Source organism: Pinus tabuliformis, chromosome 4_2, assembly GCF_031772625.1.
Source record: "Pinus tabuliformis cultivar Carrire ecotype Pingquan chromosome 4_2, CPIR1, whole genome shotgun sequence".
Taxonomy (NCBI): domain Eukaryota; kingdom Viridiplantae; phylum Streptophyta; class Pinopsida; order Pinales; family Pinaceae; genus Pinus; species Pinus tabuliformis.
This window is the reverse complement of record NC_142304.1, coordinates 419,927,456-419,939,633: the sequence shown is the minus strand read 5'-3', so window position 1 is coordinate 419,939,633 and position 12,178 is coordinate 419,927,456. Positions and strand designations below refer to the sequence as shown.

The 12,178-nt window shown below is 38.0% G+C and overlaps 1 pseudogene across 1 annotated transcript; it reads right to left on the bottom strand.

Moving 5' to 3' along the window:
• Positions 1 to 6,818: 6,818 nt before the first annotated feature.
• On the bottom strand, positions 6,819 to 10,648 carry LOC149169732 (uncharacterized; annotated as a pseudogene). The gene is made up of 2 exons (XR_016259207.1): positions 9,507 to 10,648; positions 6,819 to 7,029 (listed from the first exon to the last, which is right to left on the bottom strand). The product of XR_016259207.1 is annotated as an uncharacterized LOC149169732 (transcript).
• Between the last annotated feature and the right edge of the window lie 1,530 nt (positions 10,649 to 12,178).

Below are 12,178 nucleotides of genomic sequence, written 5' to 3'. Positions count from 1 at the left end.
GAAAACCAAAATAATTTGCTAAATCATACCAGATAAGCTGTGTAGATATGCATTGGACAAACATATGTAGATTTTTTTCTTCATCAGATTCGCACATCCTGCATCGGCTGGGACCTTGCCATTACCTTTGTGAAAAGACAGTCGTATTGAATATTCTAGGTGTTGCCTCTGTTATAGCTTGTTCAAATCTTGTACATTGTAAAAAGACACATTCATATAGATCAGGAGTTATGTCAAACAACCTTTTTAGTGTAGTGGATACCATTACAACATTCTTTATTTTTCGCATCTACCACTACACAATCCTTATTAGCTATATCTTGAATTAGAGTCGATAAAATCTGTTTTCAGCCCTATTCCTCCTAAAACACATGATCTCGCACTTCTTTGAAATGATGTTTATATCTTCCTATCCAAGTGAATCAAGGCAGCCAAAGTTCTATTTTTTAAGGCAAATCCACGATGCTTAATTTCATTAAAAGAGAGGGAGTGCTCGGAAATGGCTCAAACTCATTCATTACGATGCTTGGAAATGGTATGTGAAAAAGGAAGGATATGGACAAAAAGTTGCATAGATTTGTTTAACCCCGGATCTTCTAAAGAGAGTTTTACCCTTAAGTTTTTCCAAGAGGTTAAGATGATCTATAGGATTACCTGGTTTTAGTCCAGCGGGCATTCAAATTTCATATTCACATAATTTTTAAAGTTAAGTAATTCATTAGTGGGCATTCAAATTTCATTTTCAAATAATTTTTAAAGTTAAGTAACTCATTTCTTTTGAAGTTTTGGGTATAAGCAATGCATTAGTCATTTAAAAATATGGATACAAACAATGTATTAGGTTCAAAATGAATTTCTATAATCGAGAATTTTTTTCTATTAAAATTGTGTTGGATTAGGTACAATTGCATATTCACATATCCATTAAAGTTATGACATGATGTTTTTCATCAAATTTATGGGGCTATATGATGGTAATGGAACTGGATTTGTATTACATCTATGCTAGTGTTTTGACACTAATAAATTGTGGTTTTATTTTCAATCTAAATATTTAAGATTAAGTTGCATTTTTTTTATTGTTTTATTCTCTTATTGATTTAGGTTTCTTTTATCCATATCAAAATTTTGAAGAGTTCTTCGGCGAAAATCACATAAAGATACTTTTGTCGACGACTTCCGAACCAACTAGTGTGGTTCATCATTAGGACAAGTTGAATAAATAGATCCGGTTTTGCATATTAAATAGATAGGGCAGAATATCCAATGACCCAATTTTCTAGACAAGGTAACAACTAAAATGACAATAGCTGGATTTGACCGGGAAACGGCTAGTTTGATTTTGATAATGGCTAGTTTTATTCTCATATTGAAAATTTTTATATTTGAAGGGATCTTTAAAAAATTGTTATTTAAAAAGATATGAAGTTAAGGTGAATTCTTGCTCTTATGGAATTGCCCCCACCCCAACCCCCAACATGCCCCCCTCTTATGAGGGGTTATCTAATAGGAACAATGGTTTTTGAGGGGGCTGCATTCTTATAATAACTTACTACTAATTTAGAATCCCCCTTCCACCTAGTATCCCGTTCCCCCCAACATGCATCACTATTATGGGGGGTTGGTGGGGTGATTCTCTAAATTGCACCCCCCATCTCCTTTGTAAACCCACCCCATAGCTCCTCACCTGCAACAATTTTTCTTTTTGGTGGTTGTATTTTGTATTAGTAGAATTAGTAGACTTACTACATGTCACTGAGGACGTTTGTGGTCAAGTTGGAGGGATTGCCCACAAGCACCCTAGGCGCATTAACAAAGTTTTGAACTTGGGTAAGGCCCCATTGTTGTTCAACAAACACTTTTTTTGGTTGGGAATGTCCATCTTTCCTCTCAACATTATGATGGGGGTGAGAGAGGGGAAGGAGATTATGCCGATGATTCCTAGGAATTGTTGGTCCCTCGTTACATCCCCTAAACCATGCACTTCATAACCCCCTCCCCCTAAATTACACATCCCATCCTGTCTATGTGCTCCCTCCCAACAATATGATCGGGGCGGGGGGGTGGAGAGGAGGAGATCTCAGAATTGTCCACTTTCGACCCCCTTATTAACTACTCTCCCAACAAGCACTATTATTGTGGGGTCTGGTGGAAGGTGTGGGGTATTGATTTGTGGAATCACTTCTTTCCCATTCCCCCTCCCAACATATGTTCTGCTTATGGGTTATTTATTATTATGGTTATAAAGCTAGACTTGTTTAAAATAATTTCAAGATTATTCTTCACGATGATTTTAATCTATTATTTGATAATTGGATTTATAGGTGTCTGAACTCTCTTTCCATTTCCATTAACAGGTCATTCTCTAGGGTTATCCTTGGTATCTCCTACTATTTATACTCGTAGAAAAATAACTACGCAAAATTATAAGGGATTATAAAATAAGAGGAAGTCTAAAATATAACTATTGATGGTATTGATCACTCACTTTATTCTTTGCAGAGGATTGAATCCAAGGGATTATAAAGTAGGAACACTTAAAAAAACTTAACTATTGATGTATGGTATGGATCACTCACTTTATTCTTTGTAGATGTAATCTTTTTTTTTTTTTTCACTTCTGGTTCACGGATACCCGGGTCAATGGGTAGCCGCTACATCCAGGGTTGTTCAACACTGAGTGGACGCACCCGAAGGCATCAACACCCCTCGGCCTATTTACTGACCTAACCCCAAGAGCTTTCGGGATTCGACCCTGTGACCTCCCATTGGCGAGGCACTTGATTTGACCGATTGAGCTAACTCTTGGGGCTCTTGTAGATGTAATCTTATTTGGTGTAGGTTTAGAATAAAGGTAAAGTATATAAAAAGATGTTTGTGTTTATTTGGGGTTAATCTTTAATGGTCTTCTATCACTAAGATATATATATTTTTTTAAGTTAAATCATTAGAGAAATGCCTTTCATTTTAAATCAAATGATTTTACAAAGACATAAAATGCTTATGATTTGTGTTGAAGATAAACTATTATAGGTATAGAGTTTGGTTTCGGTTATATCGAAAATTGGAAAATAGAATCACAAATTACAACGATTAATCGTTATCATTAGGAGGTTACTTAATGTTAGTGAAATCATTATTTGAGGTAATGAGGTAGTCTTCTTCTATTGGTATTTAGTGGTCTATGTTCTAGTTGGTATTTTAGAAAACATAGAGAAAGGTGTTTTCCACTCCTATAGATAGAGGGGAAAGCAAAAGAAATTTCATTGGTAAAATATCATTGCTTGCAAAGCTTAAAGATTTTTTAGGTTGGGGATTAAAGAATATTCAAGTTTGAGTAATCTTTAGTTACAAAGAGTCTTTCAATGCTTATTAGTCAACAAGGGTTGTGGCGAGTGTTGGGCTATTTAATTGTTGTTCAATAAACCCTTTACTAGTCAATACGGTTCTTAAGCTTATGAGTTGTAAACACAATATGTACAGGGGTGAGATGAAGTCTAAGTTACCCTAGTCACTTTCAAAGCAAATAAACCATTTTATTATATATTCAAATTGAAGGACACTGCTTCAAAGAAGACTAAGACAATCTTACTCATTCACAAAATTGATATTGAGTACAACCAGGATTCAAGAGCTTTTTATATCATGTCACAAACTACTTAACTTGTAGATCAACTTGGTCTTATTTTTTAATGTTTTTTTAACAAGAATGAGTAGAGGGTTTTATTATCTGCCCCTAGGTGCAAAAAAAAAAAAAACAAAAGGTTCGAGAATTCCTTACATTTGCACCATCTTCGGAGGATGTTCTACTGAGAAATTGACTAATATTCTAGGATACAAATCCCAGTATCTTCCATAGTTTCTACAACTAAGACCTTCCTCGTGATTACAATAGTAAATTCTTACAAATTACAAACATAATTATATGCAGAAACAATACATTGACTTATTTGGGAGACTTTGCAACAAGGAGTCTACACGAAGCTGGGATCTTGAAGCGAAATTGATGCTTCATGTTCCCATTTTTCCTTATGGGATTTCCGGCCTCTTGTGAGAAGCGGTTTTGCTTCATTTGAGAAGAGTGATTGTCCAACATTTCCCCTTGTGCTTGACTTAGTGTGAGTTGCTTTGATTATCATAGATTTTTTGTAAAACGTTGGAGTAGATTTACTCATCTCCACATGCTCACAATCTGACATGTTTAATTTTATTCTCCCCCAACGCTGCTAAGTTTCCTTGATCCTCCTTTGGGGTTTCATCCAGAGGAGTAATTTCGTCTTGTTCTAGATCTTGAAGAGCCTCAAAAGAATTTTTGCTAAGGGAAGGTTCAGGAACTTTTTCGATAGATTTCTTTGGAGTTGCAACCTTGTTCTTTTGATTCTTCCTTTGCTTTTAAACTGGTTGAAAATTTCCCTTATTAGATATGGGGGTATGGGCTTGATCTTCTTTAAAGATAAGGGCTTGGACTTGCTCATCCTTTTTTTCATGAGGGCAGTTTTTGGCAAAATGCCCATGAGAATGTCATATGATGCATTTGAAGGGAATTTGCTGATAGTCCAATTCCTGAATATGACTCCATTCCCCTAAATTTATTTTTAGGGCCTCTAGTAAACCTTCAGAGAGATTTACTTCGACACAGAATTGGCCTCCTTTTGGTGTTGTTTTGTCTAGATAGTGGCCCAGCTTTTTTCCAATCTCTTTTAGTGCATCAAGTCCCCAAAGATGGAGAGGGAGGTGAGGCAGCCGAATTCACACTGGCACAAAAGTAATTTTAGAATTTGGATTGAAATCCAGAGTCCATAGGGAGATAAAGAGGCGTCCAGTTCCCATAAAATGCAACCATGATTTGAAAATTAGATCTCTTTCCAGTTTATTCACAAATAGACTGCAAAAAAAGTTACCTGACCTTGAAGCTTCAACAACTTTTGGATTTGGCCATAAGCCCATAAACTTGCCAACCAATGTTTTTTTTAAGAGGGATAAGGCTCTCTTGCATGGATATGATAGAAAGAGTTCCACATCTAGAATCTCAGCGATTTTCTTCACAAATTTTTGTGGGGGAGAAGAAGGTCCCCACGGTTTTTGTGTGTTGGAAATAACACTGAGAGCGGGGGCGGGGTGAATCAGTATTAACAAGTCAATAATATTTCATTTCACAATAATATTTGTATACGCTACTTCAGTTAATGAAACTTGCGTATATACGTAACTGTAGTTAAGGTTTCTAGCATATACCCTACAGATTTATAATTTAGTTAATTCATCAGATGTTGATCTTTAATCTGTGCATAAAAACCATATAAACTGTATTCAGGTACAGTAAAAACAGAGCAGACAATCACACACAAGAACACAAGATATAAGGTGGAAACCCAATGTGGGTGAAAACCACCTCCTGCAATTCGCCTCTATATTCTTTTAATAAGAAACTTCTTTTTACAATATTTCTGTACTGGTGCAGTCTTATACCAGTACGCAGGCTTCTACCTGTAGAAGGCTACAACCTTCTCTCGTTCTCCAGCTTCTCCTGGAAGGGAGCTACAACCCCCTAGCTCTTGTACTAGTTGATGTACTAGTACGTAGGTGCTGACCTACAGAAGGCTACAACCTTCTCTTTTCTTCCAAGGACCACATTTCATAAATTTTCAGACTAGATCCATCAATAACATCAATCAAACATCAAAATATATCTGCATCAATCAATCTCCTTTGTACCAACCAAAACTGAATCAAATAATCACTTCTTTGAATGCTGTAACCAAAATACAGTAACAGTAACCAGAACCCAACCCAGAACCCAGAACACTGCAACAACAATCAGAAGTAGCTAAAACATATTTTATGAGGTGTACGCTACTTCAATGTGACAAACCTGTGTGCATATGCACTTGTATCAAGGCAAACCTACGTATACGCACTTTTGAAATGTTGAACCAGCGTGTATACACACCTTTGCTATAATGAACCTGCGTACAGATCTGTAAAAGATGATTTAACCTTTACAACTATTCAGACATCAATTATACCCAGATCATCAGATTTACAGATTACGACATGTGCCATTTATAAAAGATCAAAACCACACAAAGATACTTCTCTTCAAGCCTTAAGATCTTGACCCATCAATAGAACTTATCCTTCATCAAGCGCTCAGGTTCATCCTTGATTCAGATCCAGCTATGCACCATAACCCAAAGACCTGTATTCTAGATCTTATTCTTCATTAGATATAAAATACTTGAGTGACTTTGTCTAATGATCTTCTCCTCCTTTTATAGTCTTAGGTGTTACTCAATATCATGGTCCAAAACCACTTAGAAGCAATACTTTGGACCAAATACCTGGGGTCAACGCTTCAGACAAGATACCTTGGACCAAAACTAATTTTCCAACATGTACGCGCCTTTCTTTGCATGAAAGTGCGTATTTACGGTGTACGTGCCTTTCTTTCTGCTAACCCGCGTGTACACGCGACTTGGACAATAGGGAACCTGCGTATACCTCTCTTTCTTCATTCTGTGAGCCTAAACTGTGATCTGTCATTTGTGTGAGTTTCCATCAAGGACAACACTTGAGTCATAGTGCCAAATCTGTGTCATAATGCCAACAATCTCCTCCTTTGGACTTGATGGCAACCCCAAGTCACTCTCCCCTTTTGTCATCAAGGGCAAAGGGTTATGCTCCCCCTGAGTACATGTTGAATTCTCTAATATGCTGAAGTTTGTTGTCCATGCTCCCCCTGACTGTAAGCAAGGTCTGCAAAAAGATGTTCTACAAGAAGAACATGACTCTATACATCATAAATGACCATCCTATCACTAAAGACTCATACATACATCCATCTCCCAACCAAGTGGGGATATACCAACTGAAGGAACAAAAGGAGTTACCATTGATGCAGCTGCTACTGGAGACCCAGAAAGATCATGTATCATAACCAACCATCCTTTCCGTACCCTTATATCTCTCTCCCGACTACTACTGCAGGAGCTTAACCAGCCCCTATTACTTGAGTCACATTGGATCGATCTGTGACAGATAAAAAGGTGTAATCAGAATCAAAAGAAATCAACAAATACAAAAACAGTCTCTAAACCCCTGCTAATAAAACAGAACAAGAACATGCAACCATCCACAGAAACATCTACATACAAAGGAAAAACAAAAAACAGACAACAATCCCTTCATACAATCCAAAACATGACAATCTCTTTCCACAACAGAAACGCACTCTCATGGTACAAAACCTTAAAATCTACTAAAGCAGTTCAACTTTCAAATTTCAAATTTCAAACAAACCACCTCCAATATCCTCCACAAATTTTACATAAAAAAACATATAAGACATCACCAGGTTTGCTACGGTGGTTAGCTCTTAGAATTTAATCTAAACTTCAGGACAGTCTGACATTAAATATCATAATGGGCACTCTCAACAACCCATTTCCTTAAAATCTGCTAAAGCAACTAAAATTTCAAATTTCAAACAAACCACCTACAATAGCCTACACAAATTTATAAAAAAAAGGACAACATCACCGGGCTTTGCTATGGTGGTTAGCTCTTAGAATTCAATCTAAACTGCAGGACAGTCTGACATTAATTTTGATAGCATATATACAAATTTTGCATGGGTTTTGATAATGGGTACTCTAAACACCCCATAACCCACAATCTACGCCAGAAGACAACCAACATTCCACCTGATCCACTCATTTATTCAAATTTTAAATTTATGGTTTGATTGGGAGTGGACCACTGGATTTATAGATCAGAAAAGTCACTGGAAATGGGGGCATTTGAGTGTCTAGTATAAGGGCTCGGTTAGATGGTGAAGTGGGAGTGCTTCATATCCCTATCAAGGTTCACATCCGAGTCAATGTCATCCCTCATGCGCTGTCTTGCTCAAGAAAGCAGGCTGCTTCAAGTGGTTAAGACCAGTTGCATGTTTGGATGACTTTGGCAGAATAAGATACCCACCTAGGTGAAGAATTTCTAAGCCATCTACAATCAATTGGAATATTGTCAGATTGGGAAAATGCACACTTGCCACACATTGATACCAATAATAATAGAAAGTCAATTGTAATATTGCCAAACTGGGAAAGGTGCTCTTGCCACATATTGATGGCAACAATAATAGAAAGCATATTGTGATAACAAATAAGGGATTTAAATTTCACACTAGCGTCCTTTTTCATTCAATTCAAAAGGAAATCATGTATACCAATCTCTAGCTACATACAAAGGAAAAACAAAAAACAAACAACAATCCCTTCATACGATCCAAAACATGACAAACTATTTCGACAACAGAAACACACTCTAATGATACAAATCCTTAAAATCTGCTAAAGCAGTTCAAACTTCAAATTTCAAACAAACTCAAATTTCAAACAAACCACGCACAATAGCCTCCACAAATTTTTATGTAAAGCAGTTCAAATTTCAAACAAACCACCTACAATAGCCTTCACAGATTTTACATAAATAATATATAAGACATCACCGGGGTTTGCTATGGTGGTTAGCTTTTAGAATTTAATCTTAACTGCAGGACAGGTTGACATTAAATATGATAGCACATATAGAAATTTCGCATGGGGTTTGATAATGGGCACTCTAAACACCCCATTTCTTTAAAATCTGCTAAAGAAATTCAAATTTCTAAGTTCAAACAAACAACCTACAATAGCATACACAAATTTTACATTAAAAAAAAATATAGCAAAATAACAAACAGAAAAAAGACACCACCGGGTTTGTTATGGTGCTTAGCTCTTAAAATATAATCTAAACTGCAGGACAGTCTGACATTAAATATGATAGCATAGATACCAATTTTGCATGGAGTTTGATAATGGGCACTCTAAACACCCCATTACCCGCAATCTATGCCAGAAGACAGCCAACATTCAACCTGATCCAGTAGTTTATTCAAATTTTAAAGTTATGGGTTGATTGGGAGAGGACCACCGAATTTATAGATTAGAAAATTCACTGGAAATGGGGACATTTGCGTGTCTAATATAAGGGCTTGGTTAGAGATGTTGAAGTGGGAATGCTTCATATCCCTGTCATCCGAGTCAATGTCATCCCTCATGGGCTATCTTGCTCAAGTAAGCAGGCTGCTTCAAGTGGTTAAGACCAGTTGCATGTTTGGGTGACTTTGGCAGAATAAGATACCCACCTAGGTGAAGAATTTCTAAGCCATCTATATTCAATTGAAATATTGCCAGAATTGGGAAAATGCACACTTGCCACACAATGACACAATGATAACAATAGACAGTGATTTGTAATATTGCCAAACTGGTCAGGCACGCTTGCCACACATTAATGGTTGATAATAGAAAGCATATTGTGAAAACAAATAAGGGATTTAAATTTCACGGTAGCGTCATTTTTCATTCAATTCAAAAGAAAATCCTGTATACCAAGCTCTAGAGATTCTGCACAATGTAGTTGAGAGTAAATAATGCGTAGCTAAGAATCAGAGCACCAACCGTGATCTAGAATTCCTGTCGCGGCTAAACTTGCAGCTGAAAATTGGTTGCCGAATATTGCCCTGAATCTGCAAGACCTGTGGACTGCACTCGAGCTCACCGTCAAACTGGAAAACAAACCTTGGGTCAGGCTCTGCCTGGACGTTCAAGTGAAGCTGAGGTCCCGCTTTCGAATCTCCGACTGAGCTTTTCCCAATAGACACCCACCCGTTGTGGAACACGACCAGCCTCTCGTGGGCTCCCTCCAAGTCCAAAGGAACCGAGAATTTACCCAGCACCTTTCCCAAGTTCATACCGCAGTTCGAACCCTGCCGGCCTGTGTAAACCGTAATGTCCAGCTGCGGATTCGAAACCCCGAGGCAAGAATAATTCTTGGAAAGCTTCACTAGCTCCGAATGCTCCAGATGAAAACTTGCCACCAAGTTTTGGACATCAGGGGCAGGAGCGTCGAAAGAAATGAGAGGAACCGCCGCTATCTGGACTGGGAATTTATCAAATTTGATCTCGCAAAAGCAAGGAAATCTTGAAGAATGAATACTTGGGGATTCTCAGCGCCAAACCTCCCACCAAGACCTTCACGAACGGGCACGGTTCCATTTGTAACAAAAAATAATACTCTCACAGCGTCATCAGATCGAATCCTGCTGAACACACATGGTCTCGAGGCTTCATGGAATCGACTCTCGTAGAGATCTAACCCCCACATATATACGCGCCGGAATAGTTTTCAAGTCGACCTATCGAAGTGACCAGAGATTTGGTTGTCACAGGCTGGAGATGGCGAGAACCGAGAGAAGAGCGGACTAAGTGTCAAGGGTTTGCAACCTGTGGATGGATAAATTTGGCTTCTCCGCAGGGATGAGCCAGTGTGAGCTATGAAGCATGATGCTACTTAAAAAATCTAATAATAATGCAAGGAAAATAAAGGAAAAGGGCGAAAGTAGGTCAGTGGATGGGAGTAGTCTACCGATTTTTTGTCAGGCCCTGGCAGGGAATGTCAGGATTGCCAGGCGAGGGTGGCAGAGAAGCGGAGAAGGAGGGTGGCGGAGCTAGAGGAGGGTGGCGGAGGGCGGAGACATTCCCGGTGGCCGGAGCCGGACGCTTTTCCGGCCGGTGACGGAAAACGGGCCATTCTACCGCCTAGGTAGACTACTCCCTTTATTAAACATTAGATAGAAAATAACCATGTGCAGTAAGAACAAAGTAAACCATCACACATAAGAAACAAACATGAACACTAAGATTTAAAGTGGAAACCCAATACGATAAAAGAACAGATGTTGTTCTCATCTCTATCTTCTTTTAAATATAAAGAAAATATTTTACAATCTTATACTGGCGCAGTCTCATACTAGTATGTAGGAACGCATATGCAGAAGGCTACAACCTTCACTCATTCTCTAGCTCCTATCAAAAGGGAGCTCCAACCCCATGGATGTTGTATTGGCGTACACTCATAGCAGTACACAAGAACCAACCTACAGAAGGCTACAACCTTCACTCGTTCTCCAACTACTACTGGAAGGGAGCTTCAACCCCTTGATATGATTTACCAGCTACCACTAGAAGGAAGCTCCAACTCCCTCAACTTCTGGGACCACATTTCATAAATTTTCATACTGGATCCACCTTCTACAACACATCATAACTTGTAGGCCACATTTCATCAAATTTTCAAACTGGACCCACTACTAACATTTAATCTCAAAACAAATCATCAAAACTGAACCTTATCACCATAACTCAATCATCAATATTTAAACCAACTGAATCAACCAATCAACTGAAACTCAACCAAACAATTGGAACAATCAGATCACTGTAACAACAATACCAAACAATCATATGACTGTCTATTGTTATCATTGTGTCATTGTGTGGCAAGTGTGCATTTTCCCAATTCTGGCAATATTTCAATTGAATATAGATGGCTTAGAAATTCTTCACCTAGGTGGGTATCTTATTCTGCCAAAGTCACCCAAACATGCAACTGGTCTTAACCACTTGAAGCAGCCTGCTTACTTGAGCAAGACAGCCCATGAGGGATGACATTGACTCGGATGACAGGGATATGAAGCATTCCCACTTCAACATCTCTAACCAAGCCCTTATGTTAGACACACAAATGTCCCCATTTCCAGTGAATTTTCTAATCTATAAATTCGGTGGTCCTCTCCCAATCAACCCATAACTTTAAAATTTGAATAAACTACTGGATCAGGTTGAATGTTGGCTGTCTTCTGGCATAGATTGCGGGTAATGGGGTGTTTAGAGTGCCCATTATCAAACTCCATGCAAAATTGGTATCTATGCTATCATATTTAATGTCAGACTGTCCTGCAGTTTAGATTATATTTTAAGAGCTAAGCACCATAACAAACCCGGTGGTGTCTTTTTTCTGTTTGTTATTTTGCTATATTTTTTTTTAATGTAAAATTTGTGTATGCTATTGTAGGTTGTTTGTTTGATCTTAGAAATTTGAATTTCTTTAGCAGATTTTAAAGAAATGGGGTGTTTAGAGTGCCCATTATCAAACCCCATGCGAAAGTTCTATATGTGCTATCATATTTAATGTCAACCTGTCCTGCAGTTAAGATTAAATTTTAAAAGCTAACCACCATAGCAAACCTCGGTGATGTCTTATATATTATTTATGTAAAATCTGTGAAGGC